The 20,347-nt window shown below is 40.0% G+C and overlaps 1 long non-coding RNA gene and 1 pseudogene across 1 annotated transcript; both read right to left on the bottom strand.

The window, feature by feature from the left end:
- Nucleotides 1-20,347, bottom strand: part of LOC140513792 (uncharacterized) — a 66,381-nt pseudogene that overhangs the window by 13,502 nt on the left and 32,532 nt on the right.
- On the bottom strand, nt 15,081-16,926 carry LOC140513840 (uncharacterized). The gene is made up of 2 exons (XR_011970380.1): nt 15,562-16,926; nt 15,081-15,269 (listed from the first exon to the last, which is right to left on the bottom strand). It is a non-coding gene; the product is annotated as an uncharacterized lncRNA (long non-coding RNA).

Here is a 20,347-nt window from a genome sequence, read left to right as displayed (position 1 = left end):
TTGGTGAAAGACAAGAATAAGTCTAAGATGACACCTGGGTGACTTGGGGAATGACAATGTCCTCAACAGAAACAGAGAAGTTTGGAAACAGGTCAAGAACAAGGATCAAAATGATCAATTCTGTTTTGGAAATCCCGAGTTTGAGATGCCATTAGGAAAGCTAGGTGACATCAAGCAGGCAGCTATCAGGGTCAGAGTGGAATTTAGGCATTAGGGTTAGATACATAAATTTCATTAAGAAACCATCAGCATAAGGCTGATAATTGAAGCAACCAAGAGGAGTAGATGCAATCACTCTCCAGAGTCCTACAATGATGGCAGATAGGGTCCACCTAGTCTCTAATAGAGAGAATGGCAAATGTAATAACATTAAATATAATATAGGTAAATATAAAGCCTTGCAATTGGGTTCATAAAATCAACTTCTAAAATGTAAGATAGAGGAGAGTGTCATCTGCAAATGATCTAGGTAGTTTAATGGACCAAAAGTTCAATGAGTCAAAAATGAGATATAGCAGGCAAGAAAGCTAAGGCAATCCTAGCCTGCATTAAGAGAAGAATAATGACAAGGATGAGGGAAGTAATATTACTATATTCCACTCTGTCTGGCCACATCTGGAGTATTGTGTTCCCTTCTGGGAGTCATATTTTAGGAAGCACTTTGATATGTGGGAAAATATCCACAGGAAGATAACCAGGATGGTGAAGAGTCTTGAGCTCATGTCACATGAAGATTGGTTGGAAGAACTAGGGATGTTTAACCTGGGGAAGAGAAAATGGAAGATAAATATGATCATTGACTTCAAGTATCCAAAGAGTTGTCATGTGGAAGAAGGATTAGACCACTAAGTGCCACAGTGGAGAGAACACTGGACTTGGAATTGGGAAGGATGAATTCCAATCCTTCATTCCTCAGATGTTCATTACCCTTAACGTGCTATAGAAGTGTTAGCTATTTATTATAATTGCTTGTTTTGCTAAACCTCTCCCCGCCCTGAAGGGGGATAGAACTATAAGCAATGAGTACAAATTGCAAGGAGACAAATTTGGCCTTCATGTATCGGGGGAAGAAGCTTGTTAGTTAGCACCATCAAAAAGTGGAATGGACTGCCTAAGGAAGTAATGAGTTTTCCATTATTAGTGGTTTTCAGGCAAAAGCTGTGAGACCACTTCTTGGGTATGTTGTACCAGGAATTTACCTTCAGCTGTGGCTTGTACTAGATGATTTCCGAGATCCCTTCCAACTCTGAGATTCTATGATAATACCATGGAGGAGGAGGTAAAGGTAGAAGGGAGATAGATAGATAGATAGATAGATAGATAGATAGATAGATAGATAGATAGATAGATTTATATATCTCGCATAATGCCTGTTGATCCTCCTGAGTACTGAGATAGGGAGGAGCAGATGCTGAACCAACAATTCTGGTATCAGGAGCAGTCTTCCCACCTCCTAGTAATGGAGGGCTAAGACACTGTCAGTTTTTTTCCCAATGGTTCAAGTGTCATAGGGCAGAGTAAGCTGTGTCTCCACACATGACAACAAGCTTCTGGATGGGAATACATCCAGACTAGAGTCTGAGAGCTGGATCCCTGCCCTCCAGACCCAGTGATGTGGGAACAAACTCCAGGAAAAAATCCTCTAACACCTGCAGTGACAAGAAACTCACTCCCTCAAAAGGAAGCCATCCATATTAGATGAAAGTTATATAACAAAATGTCTGTTTCAAAAACACATTATGCCCACATGTACAAAAATATTTATAGCAGCTCTTTTTGTGGTGGCCAAGAACTGGAAATCGAGGGAATGCCCATCAATTGGGGAATGGCTGAACAAATTGTGGTATATGAATGCAATGGAATACTACTGTGCTATAAGAAATGATGAACAGGGGGACCTCAGAAAAACTTGGAAAGATTTACATGAACTGATGCTGAGTGAAGTGAGCAGAACCAGGAGAACATTATACACAGTAACAGCCACAGTGTGCAAGGACTGTTTCTGATAGACTTAGCCCTTCTCAGCAACACAACGACCTAAAACGTCTCCAAAGGACTCTTGATGGAAAATTCCATCCACATCCAGAGAAGGAACGATGGAGCTGGACTTCAGGGTGAAGCAAACCCTTTTCTCTTTTGCTTTGTTTTTTTCTCATAGTTTCTTCTATTAACTATAATTCTTCTGTGCGAAGAAAAAAGTTTAAAAAAACACAGTATGGACTTAATACTTATTGAATTAACTTAATTTTAAGAACATATCCATACTTAAAAAACCTTATTTCCTATTTTCTATGTATTACACCATGGTAAATGACACAAATAACCCAGAACCAGATTCCAGAGAGTAACATGTTTATCCATGCTTAGTCAACAAAATATTCATCTACATTACTTTAAACCCTTACCTACTAATTCTATACAATTGTCAAGAAGCTGCCAGGAAGGATGACATCATCGAGGAATTGTTCAAGGCCCTTCCCTGTCCTAGGCTTTTAATAAATCTGTTCCTAAACAGTCTTCCCCTCACAAATTTCCTCTCTAATTTAGCTCTACTTTAGCACCTTCAATAAATGAGTCTGGAAAATATAGACACAGGATAGGACAGTAAAGAGAGTGCTGGACTTGGAGTCCGGAAGACCTGCTTTCAAATCTTACCTCTGATATCTACTAGCAGTACAACCGTAGGCAATCATTTCACCTCTCTGAACCTTAGTTTCCTCAACTGTCAAATGGGAATAATATTAACTGTAGTACCTACTCCACAGGTTTGCTCTGAGGCTCAGCTGAGATGATGTACAGAAAGTACTCTGCAAATTTTAAAACATTATATAAGTAGTAACTATGATTGGTAGTAATTAAAGTTGAACTCACCCATTTGCCCAAGCCAGGATAGTCGTGTTCAGGATCAAAAAGGTGTTGATGCAGCTGGAACTCTCGGCTGAACTCTGCAGTGTCAGGGGAGTTTTCCAGACATCCATCATCTACTGCAAACAGCCAGAAGTCTTTGAGAAAAGCCAAGCAACTTATGCATGCCCCCATGGGTAAAGGTAAATAGGAACAAGGCAGGCCACTGAAGGTCAGAATCACATTCCCATCTGCATCCCATGTATCTATTCCTGCTTCCTTTTGACTCACTTTGTGACCTCAGGCAAATCACTTTCCCTCTCTGGGCCTCTTCTCCATCTGGAAACTGAAAATGATGGTGGCTACTTCCCTCTAGTTACTTCAGAGGGATACGGTGAAGTTTGTGCCTAGATTTTTGGAAATACCTTGTGCTCCTTAGAGAAAGGTTCAATATTATCATATTATTTTTTATGTAACATAAAATAGAATAATTGTATTTTAAACACAATGTTAATTTGTTTAATAATGTATATATTTATAATATAATATTCTATATAGTATTTTAAAATAAATGCAGTTTTGCTCCTTAGAGAAAAGTGCGACATCAATTTATTTTACATATAAAATATATTTTATGTAAATACACTAAATTATTTGATAAATAATGTTATATAATAAATATCTTACAGTAAGTACTTAATAAACCTTAGTTAATTCCTATATATTGGGCACAATTGTATTCAGCATGAGGCCAAATGAGACTGTCCCAGGGCACTGATAGGAGATAAAGTGTGATTCCTCCCTCCCCTGCTGATGACCCTCAGTAGCTTGATTTACCTCCTAGATCTCTGGAGGCCCAGGACATAACCACATCCACAATCCTCTCCTGACCTCACTTCACTCACCCACCCACAAACTAAATTTGTCTCAGGCGAAGTTTGGGCTAATTATAGTTCTAATATGAGATACGCATTCCTTCGGAGGAGGGGGAGGAGGAAATGCTGTGTATTTTGTATAATCAGTACAGTTCGCATATTTTTAATGTGCTCCTGCATTAATAAACAACATGGACACACACATACACACACACACACCATAGTCACTGAACAGAGGGGTGTGTGTATGTGTGAGTGTGAGTGTGTGTGTGTGTGTGTGTGTGTGTGTGTGTGTGAGTGTGTTGGGCTAATGGCTGTTCCAGCATGACTGGTGCTATAGGCTCTGATTTTCTTGTTTGAATTTTCGGTTCAGATCTGTGGTTTCATCTTGGTAGGGCAGTGCCTAACCTGGACATTCCTTCCAAGGATGTAGAATGACATCCTCTGTGGGAGCTGCCTGAGGCACTCAGTGGTTAAGCAACAGGCTTGGGCAGACATTAGTCTAACACACACCCATTCTATATTCAGTGGGTATGGTATATCTGTTTACTAATCTGGGGTCTAAGGCAAGACTTGAACTCAGGTCTTACTAAATCAAAGGTCAACTCTCTAACTAGACCACACTATCATTCAGAAACAGTGTCTTCAAAATCGTTTTTCCTTTTTGTAAATGTTTTATTGATGCCTTTTTAAAACATCACTATCACCCCTCAAGGACTTCCCTCCATGGAACTCTCCCTTGTAACAAATACGTCCAGTCAAATAAATTAACATATTTTCCATGTTATATATTCCTCATTTCACATCTATACTCCATCCCCTCCTTGCTAAGAGGAGGACAAAGTTTCCTTAGCCTCAGCACTCTCCAAAGCCCCTCTGGATCTTACGATTCTCTGGAGATGATTCATTCTGCCTATCTTTTATGTGCCTTAGACAACCAGAAAAGAACATAAGGAGTCTGGGTTGCATGGGAAGCTGAGGGGAGGAGTGAAGACCAGTTTTCAAAAGACTGATGAGACATCAAATAAGTGCTGAAAATGCGCGCCTATTTACAATCAGCCAGGTATGTCCTGTGTCTCGTTTCTTGGAGTATTTCCAAGTCTTTCCAGAAGGCAGTCTGAAACGCACACAAGGCCTCTCCACAGTATGAACCTAATGTGGAAGTCATTAGCATACCAAAAGATCTCTAATGCAGCTCTACTGCGTCTGCTCAGTGTTCAGATCTCCTGACTGGGAACGTTATCTAACCCCTACATCTGCAACCATCAGTATGTCACGCTGGTAGGAATGGAGAAGATTATAGTAAAAATAGGTGCTCAGACACATTTTTTGGATGATAACTTTGTGGAGTGGATTCTAATTCTTTACTGGAAGTGATTTCCTGGGTGATGCTGAAGGGTGGGAGCCCACTGGGGTCATGAGAACGTAGGAGTAGGAGTCAGATAATTGAGATACCAACCACAGAATTTAATATATTATCTCTGTGGCCAGGAAACAACATAGATGAGGATTTCCCTACATTTCCACAATGACGCAGAAAGCAAATTGAGAGAATTAAAGGATAAATTTTCCTTAAATTAAAGACTAAATTTCCAGAATAGTATATTGGATGCATGGAGGTCTAAAAGCTGAGACTTGGGGCTTATACCATAGCCCATACTGACCTCTTCCTTCTCGGACATCCATATTTATGGTCTATACCATACAGTCTAGCACCGAATGATATCAAACAATGAATAAACGTTTATTATGTACCAACTTTAGACCAGGCAATGTGCTACATATGCAAAGACTAACAGGGAACATAAAGCTTACATTCTGTTGATAACACTTTGTATTGTTTTCCTAATTTTTTTTGAGAATGTCCATCAGAACTGTTTCTTGAGAACCGGAGTTGTGTCTTAGTCATTTTTTTTTCCACATGACCGGAACATAAATACTTGCTGACTTGACTTATTTGAATTACTATGACTTCAGTACTTGTGTTCCCCTCTTCCGTTCACAGATCAAAAGTGAATGTGTCACATAACCCTCTTCTAGCAAGGCCTTACACATAGTAACCTTTCAATGATACATGTAGAATTCAACTCATTTATCACGAAAAAATAACATAAAGAAGTATATGATTAAGTCCGAAATGAGAATACAAGGAATAAGAAACTGAGAAATTCAGAAAAAGAGATCTATGTACTATAAATTTAGTTCAAGAAACATTTGTTAAATGCCTTCTATGTGCAGACCACTCTACTAGGTATTAGGGATGCCAAGAAAAAAACTAAACATTTCCTTTATTCAAGGAACTTATATTCCATTGGGGGAAGGACAGAAGGAGGACAAGGAAAAGGAAAGGAAATACAAAGCAATTTCAAGATGCAGAGAGTTCTAACAACTGCAGTGACGGTCAAGAAAGTCCTCACGTAAAAAGTGGCCCTTAAGTTGTGCTTTGTAGCAAGCTAGGGATCCTACAAAGCAGAGGAAGGGAGGGAGAACATTCCAGACATGGCAGACCACCAGAGCAGAGGTACAGAGGTGAAAGCCAGAATGTCATACACCAGGCCAATTTGCCCAGAAAGGAGAGTATTTGAGGGGGAATATTATGAAATAAGCCTAGAAAGGTAGTTGAGAGCCAGACTAAAGTGAGTCTAAATGCCAGACTGAGGATTTGATACTTTGTGAAGCATGTAAAACTTGAGCCGAGCCTTGAAAGATGGGTAGAATTTGGAGACATGGAAGGGATGGGGAGGATTCAAACCCAAAATGTTTCACTCTGAACTCACTCCTTCTAAATACCTGAATAAGGCCCTCTGCTGTGTCTAATCAATCCAGCCAGCTGCCCCTGGGGAATGTTGTTCCTTAAACTTGGTACAGGTCTTTCCTCTCCCTGAATCTAAAATTATACAAGCAAATAATATGTGGCTGAAATGATCTGAGCCATGCAGTGATTCAGGTCTTCCTGCAATCCTATTTTCAAATCTAATTTTTCACTGCGCCGGCAGACCCACATTGCTTTGCCACACGCAATCACTTAGATTCTCGTTAGTTACAGTGACCATGTTTTTTAACAACAACAACAACAAAAACCCAAGACACATGGTCTGATAGAAGATATTCCTTTTGTAAAGTCTTGTTAAAAGTACACTTTCTTTCCTTCCTAGATTTTCCAGGACATATGATTGCTGCACCATCTCAGTACCTTCTCTAGTAGCTCTAGCCCAGAAGGGATTTTCATGAGGCAGCAAAGTCCAAAGTCTACTCCTCAACATCCCCTATGGAATCCCTGAGACTTTTTCCTGATCTCTCTGTCATGCTTGAAATAACACCAAACATCAGTGAAATCAATTATTTCAATAATGAGGAATTTGCACCACCAAGAAACAAGGTTAGCTGTATTCAGGCATGTTGATACCCTATTAGAACCTAACGCTCAGCCTCCCTGCCCAACTCTGGATTTCTTTTCACACAATCCATGAGTTATTGAAAGTACAGATTTGTCCCTGAAAGTGATGAACCCTAGCAGGTGACCAGATTAAACTGGGTTCCAACTCGGTCCATATGTAGACAAAACATTTTATCCTAAATTGAGTTAGAAATAGCAGGTGGTAGCTCTTTGCATGTTACGTTAAAAAGCAGAGAAAAGGAAATGGGGAATTCTATCCTTAGTCACTGAGTGATAGCTTAAAAACAAAGGTCTCCCTTTAAACAGAGCCTGAAAGTAGGGGCAGAGGGGTCCTCAGGCCAGGGCTACCAATCCTATCATTGGTCTATCAGGATGCAAGCCTATTCTGGTAATTAAGAAATTACCATGTCTTAAGAAGAATGACAGTTATGAGGAACATGGTCCAGGACAACTTTAATAGGAAATACTAGTATGCTAGGCCTCTCACTATTATCCATAGAAACAGTGTATGAAGACCTGAGGGGAGAAAGCAGAGAGGGAAAGGAAGGAGTTAAACTGAAATATTTCAAAATATTTTAGCAGGCTTCCATTTCTGATTTTTTTATCAGAACTGTTAAAATGTATTCGAACTGACAGTTGGATTTTTTGCTTAATCTATATTGGGCAAATAAAATCACAGATCTATAAACTGGAGGGGCATCAGAAGCCATCTCATCCAACCCCCTCATTTTATAGAGGAGAAAACCACAGTCCACAGAATTGAAGTGGCTTTACCCAAGGATGTATAAGGCTGAATTTGAACCTAGGTCCTCTGACTCCAAAGCTATGTCTCTTTCCACTATACCACACTAAATTCAGAGAAGTGCTGTGGTGTAACAGAAAAAATCTTGTTTGTCCTTTGTTCTCAAAGAGGACCAGTAGGAAGAATACCAGAGTCTACAGTCCTACTCTTCTATTTACTATATGATCTTAGATGAGCCTCGTCTCCTATCTATTACATTAGGATAGCAATAATAATAAATATTCAGTGAGATGATGGAATTGAAACCATTTTGTATCTCTGTGGTGCCACATGTACGAATTTGAGCAAGTCACTTTCACTGTTTCAATGTCCTCATCTAGAAAATGAAGTCAATTACATGGGCCCTGAGGTCCCTTCCAGCTCTACATAGATCAATCAATCAATAAACATGTATTAAGCACTTACCATGTGTCAGGCATTGTGCCAAGGGCTGGGGTACAAAAAGAGGCAAAAGACAATTCCTGTCCCCAAAAATTTACAGTCTAATAGATCTTAAATTGTTGGCATTTTGCTCCTCCCACCGCCCCCACCTCCTGCAAAGGGAGGGGCTAACTGGATGCTAAGGCTGGTAGTTGCGGGGGGAAAGTAGGAGAAATGAATGGGTGTGGATAATCCTGAGAGTAGATAATCTTGAGTTGTCTGTGTCTTATGTGGGAAAAGGGAAAGATATTTTGGAAGAATTTGGAGGGAGGGGGTGATGAAGATTTCTTTTTAAGTTAAGGAGAATGGGGAGATAATTGAGGGCAGCTAAAAGAGGGACGGCTAGATAGCTCAGTGGACAGAGCACTGGTCCTGGAGTCAGGAAGACCACTTCAAATCTAACTTTAGATACTTCTTAACTGTGTGACCCTGGGCAAGTCACTTAACCTCTGCTTTAATCCATTGGAGAACAAAATGGTAAATCACGTAAGTATGTTTGCCAAGAAAACCTCATGAACAGTCAAGAAGAGTCTGACATGACTGAACAATGGGAGAGGGAGAGTGAGAGAAAATATTGGCAAAATAATTTTATATATCTGGGCCTCATGACTGATATACGTATGCCAAATTAAATTCACTTGGCCTCTTCACTTTCTAACACAGGGCTACCCAGTAGAATTGAACTGTTAGTAATTCTCAATGCTTACCATTAGCACTTTTAAGTTTCAATTGCTTACAATCTCAAATCTATTTCTCCCTGGGAACACATCAGTATGCTTGCCCATTACCTGTTTTTCCAATGGGGCAGGGATTTGGAGGATCTGGATAGCCCTGGTCCTCACTGAAGTCCTTGGGGATGTTGTCACCAGTCAGTTCAGCCACAATGTTAGGGATGTTACCATAAGGACCCAAATGCTGCAGACCTTCATGGGCACCACCTGTAAGGAATACAAAACATCCTCAGATGGATGTAGATAAGGAGCCCAGAAAAATAGACACTTACTTCTCAACAAGACTGTGTTCCCTCTTCAAGGATGTGCTGGAGCCAGTTTAAATAGGCTTTTGAGAGATGAATGTTAAATTATCAGTGTGAATATGTATACTTTGCAAATTGGCAAATATTATTCACAGCTTGATTTATTGTTCTGTAGATAATTTAGACGAAAGTGTTAGAAAATGCTAATAATGTAGATTAAATTGACAAAGATGACAAAAATGACAATAATCAATGCTGGAGAGGCTGTGTAATGACAGGTATACTAACACATTGTTGGTGGAGCTGTGAAATAATACAACCATTTTGGAAAGCAATTTGGAATAATGCAAGTAAAGTGACTACAGTGTCCATGCTCTTTGAACCAAAGACTCCATTATTGGATTTATATGCTAAGGAAGCCATTAATAAGAAGAAAACTCCCCCAAAACACCAAAATATTTACAGCAGCACTTTTTGTGATAGCAAAGAATTGGAAACAAAGTAGATGACCATTCATTGGAGAATTGTAGTAACGAACTATTATTATGCTGTAAGAAATGATAAGTGTGATAAATACATTGAAGCCTGGGAAGATCAACAGGAACTGATACAGAATCAAGAAAACAACATACACAGTAACCACAACAACGTAAATGGAAAAATTGAGTGAATGTAACAAAATTACAAAGATCAAAGAGGACTTGAATAAAAGAGAAGGATACCTGAGATAACTAGGATGATGTACAAAACAGAAGACATCAGTAAAAACTTCTTTTTTAAAAAATACAGATTAAATTTAGTGTATTGTTTGTATGGTTTTTTTTCTGGAGAGCCAATTATTAATTAAACTTTTAGCAGCACACTCCTCTCCTGATGCCTTTTGAAAACCAAAACAAGTCCTATTCTCTCAGAAAACTTTTTCTGGACCAGCCCCAACTGATTCTATACCACATCTTCCACAAACTTAGAGATTTTGTGTTGTATTAATAAAATCATTGATTGAGAGGCAAAGGGATCTTTTCTCTGCCTTCTTAAGCAAGAGAAGACAATACAATTTAATCTTGGTCTTGATGACTCAGGTTCATCCTTACAAACCTTACATTGTAAATAGAAAAGGCCTCTAAGAAGCCATACCACCTCTTCCCTTGCTTCCCAATGAGCACACACTTAAAATACCAAAGGCAAATGAAAGTTGATCTAACCTGAAACACATCAAGAGAAAAAGATCCCAAGAGCCTCCTTCACCCACCTTTTGGATCATTGTTCTCTAGGTAGATAAAATCCTTGGTGCTCCAACTAAATCCCATTTCTCTTTGGCCTACCTTCATAAAAACCATAAATCATCGTTTGTTATTTTCTTCCTCAGGATAAACAATATTATTTAATTTAGTCTTTCCTCATGGGTCTTCGTTTCCACAGTCGATTAGTTTAATAGAAAGAGCGCTAGTTTTTTTGTCAAAGACATGAATTCAAAATCTAGCTGGGCTACTCATTACCTGTGTGACCACAGGGAAATCACTTCATTTACCTCAGTTTTCTCTTCTGTAAAATAGGATTGGAATTGTTATTAAGCCCCTTTCAGATGTAATAATCAGGCCGCTAGGTAGATGGAGCATTGGGTCTGGAGTCAGGAAGACCTGAGTTCAAATTTGGCCTCAGATATTAATTGTGTATCCCTAGACAAGTCATTTGACCTCTATCTTCCTCCATTTTCTGAGTTTTAAAATGGGAATAATAATAGCACCTACTTCGCACTGTTGTTGTGAGGATCAAATGAGATAACATTTGTAAAGCCCTTATAATTTCTGAAACATAGTAGGCACCTAAGAAATGCTCCCTCCCCCCTCCCCCCTTTGATCCAAATTAGTGTTGGGATTCATTCCTAGGAGAGATCCAGACAGAGATTCAAGAAGGGAAAAATCACTTGAGACTTCATGGAAAGGATAATGTCAGAACTGGATTTGAAGGAAGTAAAAGCAGGCAGAATGATGTAGTGAAAAGAGTAGGGCATTTGGAATCAGAAGACCTGAGTTTAAATGTCTCTTAAGCTACCTAGTACTTTTGTTTCTTTGGGCAAGTTACTTACTATCTGTAGGGGCAGGTAGGTGATGCAGTGGATAGAGCACCAGTGCAGGAGTCAGGAGGATCTGAGTTCAAATCTCACCTCAGACACTTGACACTCACTAGCTGTGTGACCTTGGGCAAGTCACTTAACCCCAACTGCCTCATTCTGGGTCATCTCCAGTCATCCTGATGAATATCTAGTTACTGGATTCAGATGGCTCTGGAGGAGAAGTGAGGCTGGTGACCTGCACAGCCCTCCCTCACTCAAAACAAAGTCAAGTGCAAGTCATGTCATTATTTCTCTGATGGCATGGTCTTCTTCGGGAACGAAGGGCAAACCCATTGTATAGCAATAAATATTTTTTCATTGTTTTCTTCACATCCTTAAAATAACTCTATGAGGTAAGCAGAATAGTATCAATCATTATCCTATATCAATATTTTAAGGAATCAAGATTTTATTTAGTGTAAATACACCCCCCACTGATAATGATCATCTCTCCAACCGTTGGCAAACAGTTTCATAAATTGCTATGGCTAAAAAAAAAAAAAAGTCATTAGTTGGTGGTCAAATTTTTGTACAACTTTCAATACAATAAGAGATTGGGTCATGAGTATTAACCACCTGGATCATTGAGAGGGCTAAGCCATTTGCCTCTATACTACATGGACCCATCCTGTGATGCTCAGTGGATAAAATGCTGGACCTGGAGTCAGGAAGATCTGAGTTCAAATCCAGCCTTAGATAGACATTTACTAGATATATGACCCTGGGCAAGTCACAGTTTCTCATCTGTATAATGGTAGCAATAACAGTAATAACACCGGCCTCTCAGAGTTGCTGTAAGGAAACGTAAGATAATATTTGCAAAATGCTAGGAAATTTTAAGATGCTTGATAAATACTAACTATTTTTGTTACTGGATCTCTGTTAGGTGGGAAGTTACAACTTCTGTTAATGTGACCACCTTCCCCTTTCTAATTTAGAGCTTCTAACAGGAACATACAGTATAGAAAGGACACTATTCACAAGTCCATTCATTTCTAGGGATATGTGAAGCCCTGAGGACTGTGTTTTATGAAAGCCCAAGTAATCTCTATAAGGACACTATAGCCCCCTACCAGCCTATAAAGGAGGAAGTGAAAAAAGGTAGTAATGCTGAGCTCTACTCTCTCTTTATTTTGCAATTCTTCTAGTTATACAGTGTTTTCAGTTTTTGCAAAATGTTTCCACATTTTTGATTTTGACTTACTTCATTGAAAAACAACACATACATTATCAATTTCTTAATCTGTCCAAGGTAGTTTGTCATTGCTGTTCATTCAGTCCTGTCAAGCTCTTCATGTGAACCATACTGTCCATGGGGTTTTCTTGGCAAAAATACTGGAGCGGTTTGCCATTTTTTTCGCCAGTGGATTATGACAAACAGAGATTAAGTGACTTGCCCAGGATCAAACAGCTAGAAAGTGTCTGAGGCCAGATTTGAATTCAGATCTTCTGATTCCAGACCCAATGCTCTATTATCCACTGAGTCATCTAGTTTCCTCCCAAAGTAGTGCAAAAGAAAAATGTCCTGCCTTCATGAAGCTTTCTCACTAGTAAAGATAAGGAAATACACAAGTAACCATAGCACAGGATATCTAGAGAATCACGATGGAGGACAATGCCTTCAACTTGGTATTAAGAGCAACTTGGGTTTGAGTCTTATCTTGTATGACCCCAGGTGAGTCAAAACATCTCTGACCCTCCTCTTCCTCATCTGTAAAATGGGGATATTACTAGAACCTTCCTCATAGGGCTGTTGTAAAGATCAAATGAAATCATGAGATGATCCCATTAGACAATGAGCTCCTACAGGGTTTGTTTTTGTTCAGTCCTATCCAACTCTTCATGACCCCATGTGGGGTTTTGTTGGCAAAGATACTGGAGTGGTTTGCCTTTCCCTTTACCAGCTCATTTTACAGATGAAGAAACTGAAGCAAACAGAGGTTAAGTGATTTGCCCAGGGCCACACAGCTTGTAAATATCTGAGTTCAGATTTGAACTCAAGAAGATGAGTCTTCCTGACTCCAGTGCTCTATCAGATTATGACAACTAGCTGCCAATCCATGAGGGAGGCACTATCTTTTGCCTCTTTTTATACTCCCAGTGCTTAGCACAGTGCCTGGCAGATAGAAGGTGCTTAAGAAATGTGACTGACTTACTAACTAATGTTCATAGTGTACTTTGTAAAACCATGCTAGTCATTTTATTCATTCAACAAGCACTTATTAAAAGTCTGTGTGGTATCAGTTATGGACATTATTTGTCTATATAACTCAGTGCCTAACACAGCCCTGTGCACATAGTAGGTGCTTAGCAAGTTATTGTTTAATAAATATCATTATTAGAATACAAGAGTGCAACTAAAGATAGAGTACTTTGGGAGTTCAGAAGTGAGAGTGATGACTTCTGACTGGACATCAGGGAAGGCTTCATGGAGTAGATGACATCTGAACTGCGGTTTGAAGTATGGATAGAACTGGATCAAGAGAGTTTGGGGCAGAAGGAGTGGGGTTGGTAGAGAGTCAAGGCAAAAGGAACAACATGAGCACACTAGCAAGAAAACCTGCACCATTCCAAAGAAGTATGTAGGGCTAGTATCCCCGATTTACAGATGAGAAAACTAAGGCCCACAGAGGTTAGATAATTTGCCTGTGATCAGGTAGTGATGCCCAGCACAAGCATAATAGGGCCCTACAAGCATCTTCTTACTTTGTTTTCCACTTCCAAAGAATGGTTAGAGCCCCAGAGTGTCCATTGGTAAAATGAGATCTCCCAAAATGAGAGTGGGCTCAAGAGATCCAGGGGGCTTAGTCTCCTAAAACAATTCTCCTTACAACAACTCACCATGAAGATTCAGAGCGACTGAAGCCAAGTCCTCATTCTCGGGAGGCATTGGCAGAATCCTTCTAGGATGGGACCCTGGCCATTATTCTTGCTACTGTCGTTCATTAATGTCTGAATGCCAGCTCCATGCCAGCAGGTTTGCAGCATCCAGACCCAGCCCCTAGCCTGCAGACTTTCACTCACAATGTGGTAACGCCCTGACAAGCTCACAGCCAGCCCGCCAGTCAAGTCTCATCAATAAACCCTCTCTGCTATAACCCAATGACACCAAGGCTGCCAGTTGGGCTGGATGACTGGACATCAGTGCTGGACAATAATGAAGAATTGTAGTGGGACAGGCAGGTGCCAAGTAACCAGTCACCCACATCATAAAAAGGGAGTTCCATGAGGGCAGCCTGGCAGAGAGTGGGTGCAAGCTCCTGAATACCAGCCATTCAGCTAAAGGGGAAAAGATCCAACAGTTTTCAGTTATGTTACCCACAAACAGCAGGCACTAAAAATACAGCCCCTTCCTTCATTCTTCCAACCATCCTGGGTATACCATTTCTATTATGGTCTAAAAAGCTCAAGAAATCATATGGGTTATTAAAGCCAGCTCCTTGAGCCCGCACCCACCCATGGCACTTCCCAAATATCCTTGCTAGTGGGCAGAGGGTGCCAGCCTGAGATACCCAAGGGACAGAAAAAAAGGATCTGAATTAAGAGAAAGGAGAAGTCTTATGCTCAAGGAATCCGAGGCAACTTTCATCTTTCAAAAACCCAAAAAGCAATAAATAATCAAAGGAGATATGAGATGGGTGACAGCAATTCCATTCAATTCAATAAACATTTATTAAGGATGTAGCAACACTGTATCTTTACAAAGCCCTCTCATGCTTGCCTTCTTTGCTCTCTTAACAGGGCTCCTTTCCCTAGGATTTGGATTCTGCCTCCTCATGAAAATCCTTATCTTCTTTCCATCAGCTGATCAACAAGCATATATTGAATGCAAAGCACTGTGCCTAAAATGTAAATTCAAAGACATTATATTTTAATTATATTTAATTATATTTTACTTGTGTGTATGTGTGTATGTGAAGGGGCAGAGTATCACAAGCACAGAGATAAGTCAATACAAACTATAGAGAAGGTCATCTCAAGAGGGAGAGAACATAGACACCTGGGATGATTTTCCAAGGGCCAAGTATAGGAGGTGACACCTGAATTGTGCTGAACATGACCCATTGCTATATATTACTCCCTCTCTACATACTTTGCATTCTATCAGTCTGGCTGTCTCTTGTTGCTCCTTACTTTCAATATCCTTTCTTGTCTGTATCCATGCCTAAGCGCTGGCTGGGATACATTCCCTCCTCATTGTTGTTGTGTTTGTCCTTTTTTGAAGGAGACCATGACATCAGGGATTGATGACATGACTTGCAGTTGACCTGGATTTGAGTGAGGGAGAAATGTGCAAGGTCACCAACCTCACTTTCTTCTCCTGAGCCATCTGGGTCCAGTGACCAGATATTCATCAAGATGACTGGAGATGGCCCAGAATGCAATGGGAGACCCTGGGGACCCTGGCCCTTTTAGGCTGAGGCCTTTTCAGGTTCACACTTTGAGTGAGGTTATAAGAGGCCTCTTTAAGAAGTGAATCAATGGATGACATCCGTCCTCATAACCCCTGCTTCAAATCCCTGGTTGCTTTTAAGACTCAGTTCAGGCACCACCTTCTGCAAGAGGACTTTCCTAGTGCCCAACTCCATCCCCTTCCACCCCACCTGCTCATGCCTTCCTTTCCTTGTATGTGTTTTCTATGGGTTTTGCAGATGCCTGTCTATATACATGCAGTATCCTCTATTAGAATGTAAACTCCTTAAATGTAGGGACTGTTTTACTGTCTTTACACCCATGGCATGAGTCACAATGCCTGGCACAGAGGAGTCATCAATCAGTTATTTTGCATTTATTAAGCTCCTATTATATTCTAGGCAATATGCTAAGCACTAGGGATTGGTGTGTGTGTTTGTCCTTCATTGCCGAAGAAGACCATGCCATCACAGAAATGATGATATGACTTGCACTTGACTTTGTTTTGAGTGAGGGAGGGCTGTGCAGGTCTCACTTCTCCTCCAGAGCCATATGGATCCAATGACCAGATATTCATAAGGATGACTGGAGATGACCCAAGATGAGGTAATTGGGGTTAAGTGACTTGCCCAAGGTCACACAGCTAGTGAGTGTCAAGTGCCTGAGGTGAGATTTGAACTCAGGCCCTCCTGACTCCTGCACCACCTCTAGACACTGCACCACCTAGCTGCCCCAAGCACTAGGGATACAAAGAAAGGCAAAAGACAGTCCCTGTTCTCAAGAGCTTACAATCCAATGGACCACAACATGGAAACAAACACTCAAAACTAAGATAGATATAGGAGAAACTGCAGGCTGAAAATTTCATAAATAATTATTGATCTTGACCCCCCCCCCCCCAAGAAAAGACATCTCTTCCCATTCTTTTGTGCTGGGGAGGATAGAATGTCAAAATGTCAAATTGAAATAGAAGTAGAACTAAACTGTATGTCAGGATCTCTGCAGGCTGAATATTCACTTAGAAAACCATACAGTAACATTATCTATGTTTCACTCTATTTTTATTTGTTTTGTTAAACATTTCTGAATTACATTTTAATCTGGTTCAGGCTGCACTCCAGCTGCATGAGGCCCACAGGTTCATGTTTGACACCTCTGGCATGGAACATGCTTATAATGTCAGATTTTTCTAAATGCAAAATTAGTTTTGCTGAACTTTTTTCCTCTTCCTCCTCTTTTTCTTTTTAAAAAATTTCTTTGTTAGAAGAGATGACTCTGGGTAGGAGAGGGAGAAGAAGCCTAGGCAAGGTAAAATAAAAAAATATCAATAACCATCTATTTCAAAAAAATAAATGGTGTTGAATGGTCAATTGAAGGAAGATAAAGATTGTAGGAGGTAGTAGTAAGGAAACAGAACCTACGATCCAGGGAAGAGCCAAAGGGGAAAAAAAGTAAGCATGAGAGGGCCTCCTTAGGACATAATATTCTAAGAAACTTCAAACTTGACCTTGAAGTTTATATGGCAGTATCTGATTTGAATACATCCACCCACTCTTTCAAAAAGTACAACCACTTCCCAAAGATTCAAATGCTGATAAGACACTTTTCGGATTTTCTGGTCCCTTATGTCTCTTCATTCCTTCTTTAGGATTCTCATTACACATTAGAACCCCAACTGAAGAGAGTGGGGGAAGGAAGAAGGAAAAAGGAAAGAGGGACAGAGAGAGAAGGGGAGGGAGGGAAAGAGAAAGAGGAGAGAGAGAGGGGAGGGAAAGAGAGAGAGAGGAGAGGGAAAGAGAAAGGAAGAAGGGGAAGGAAAGAAGGGAGAGGAAAGAGAGAGAGAAAAGGGAAGGAAGGAAGGAAAGGGGAGAGGAGAAAGAGAGAGGGGGAAGGATGGAGAGGAGGGAGAGAGAAGGAGGAGAAGGAAGAGGAGAAAAAACATAAATTAGTCCTCCTTTATTATGTAGCTTTTCTCAAAAGGTTGAAAAGACTGGTTAGCATGAAGTTTATGATTGTCTATGGAGTTCAAATATGTGCAAATGCTTTCCAAAATTAGCACAAATACCTTATATATCTGTGTAGAAACTAAGCTAATGGGAAGAAAAAATTAGGAAACTCACTTATTGTGTTTTTCTCTATACCCTTATCCTTTTATTATTTTGTTAGTTCGATTTAAAGCTTTCTGACTTGATCTCCAGTAAACACATATTCATATGTCAAAGAAATAATTTTCATTTTTAAGGACTATATTCAATCTGTAAAATCAGAGTGTTGGATTAGGGAATCTCTAAGGGCCTTTATAACTCCAAATCTATGATGCTATGATCCTAAGACATATCCTTTTACAAATAATTACCATATCCCTCCTCATAAGCAGAGCCCTGGTATTGGGTGTTTCCAAGAATTCCTGCATTGTGGCAGCCAAGAGGGGCCTAATATTGTAATGGCACCGAGGTCATCATTTCCATTTCAATTAAAGTTCTCATCTATGATTAGTCCAATTGACTTTGGGGGTCTGATCTAATTTCTTTCTAATTTTAACTGGTTAGGTAAGTGCTGGATAAGTGGTACAGACATTAAGTGCTATTGGGGAAAATAACAAAAGAATTATCTTCAGCATGGAAACCTAACTATATAACTCAGTAGCTAAGTCATAGAGAGCAACCCGAGGTACAAAGATGGATAAGTGATTTGCCCAGAGTCAGTATGAGTGTCAGAATTTGAACGTAGGTCTTCCAGACTCTACACCCAGTTTTCTGTCCATTATGCCATCATACTTCTATAGAATAAGAAACACAAGTGATAATCACAAGAGACAATGAGAATGTAACCCTTCACCTTTAAAGAAACTATCATTGCCCATGCTACACTGGTGGCCAAACAGTGCCTGAATTGTTTAGTGATGATGGCTGGCATCGGATCATCCACATTCTCTTACCCATGACACCATGGCACAAATCAAGTTGATTAGGAGAAAACAGACTACAGATCTACTCTGGGTAGTCTGTATATTCACCATCCCTTAAGGCCAGGAAGCCGAACAAGAGGGCAAATTGCAACATAGCTCTATCAATGACTGACCATTCACAAGGATGCCACCACATATTTTCAACTTTGGTATATATCACTGATCTACTGAGATTCACTGGGGCCATATGGCACTTTAAAGGAGAAATATGAATTGAGGTAAAATGATGGGAAATTGAAAAGGAGAATTTGCTTCTCAGCTGTGGCTTATTAACAAGTATTGCTCTTCATTTCATTCTCTTTTTTTCTGCAATGTTGCCTAAGAAGCCCCAGAAGGAAGAGAGTTCATTCTTATTGGGGGGTCACTGAAGACTTCAGTGAACTCAACTTAATATAAGCATTCTCTGTGGCATGCAAACAATGCAGGCAGTGAGAAAAGAGCATAAATGGATTGTTCTTGCAGCTTTCACATCTCCATATGGTCCCAATTTATGATCATAAGCAGAATTGTTTATTTTTTTAAAAGCTTTTTAGTTCACTTTTAAGGTATTTTGCTGAGGCACAGCCTGCTCTTAAAAGAGAGAAAATGTGTGTTTTTTCCGAAGTGCTGTTTATTTTGGCTGTTTACTCATTTGCAAAAGTTCAAATGTTATTCTGTGGATTTTACTAATTTTCCAGCAGCAGCCACAAGACCAAGAGGGGGAAAATTTTTTTGCAGGGAGATACTTTCAGGGCTGCCATGAATTTGGTAAGCTTTGCAAAAGCAATTTTGAATAGGTAATTTGTTAAAGTCCCCTCAGTCACTTAATTTAACTTTATTTGCCGTCTGCAATGAGGTGTCAATTTGGCAGTTTGTATGGTGCCCAAAGATGTTTGTACACGGCGGCCAAGGTCTCTCTTTTCGGTGCTTGAACTTTCACAATTCACCTCATTTGATATTTGCTGAAAGACAGATTATCAGGAGGTTAGAGAAGACCTCAGATTCAGTAAGAGTCAACAGTTGCTCAAAAATATTGGGATCTATCAAATTATGACTTGCCCTAAACTGAACAATGTATTTTTCACTCCTCAGCCCCATGTCCTCCCTGAGAATAAATGCTCTTGCATGGCTATTCTGGGATTCCATGGTCAAATGCTCCTTGTAAGTTATTCCTCATGTCTCAGTACTGCAACAACAATAAAATTACCTACCTACTGACTATAGGAAGCAATCCATGTTGATTAACTAGAGAAAAGCAAGCCAAGTGGCAATATTCATTTCACTGACTCCCAGGCAGATTGTTCTCTTTCTGCACTGGGAAACAGGGATCAGAAACTTAGATTAGGGAACTAGGCAACCTGGGTAACATGGGTCAGAGATGTGGATGAGCACATAGAAGGCAGGTCAGACTTGACCCAAGGTCAAGTCACCCAGAAGAACACAAGTCAGAGGATAAACAAATAAATGAGAATCAGGTGGACTTTTTTTCGGGATCTGTTGAGTGAATATTCAGGAGACCAAGTAAATGGTTAAGATCCAAAAGAACCACATAAGTTGAAA

Source organism: Notamacropus eugenii, chromosome 7 (genome assembly GCF_028372415.1).
Source record: "Notamacropus eugenii isolate mMacEug1 chromosome 7, mMacEug1.pri_v2, whole genome shotgun sequence".
In the NCBI taxonomy this organism is placed as follows: domain Eukaryota; kingdom Metazoa; phylum Chordata; class Mammalia; order Diprotodontia; family Macropodidae; genus Notamacropus; species Notamacropus eugenii.
Note: the sequence above shows the minus strand (reverse complement) of the source record. Positions and strands in the feature narration are given on the sequence as shown.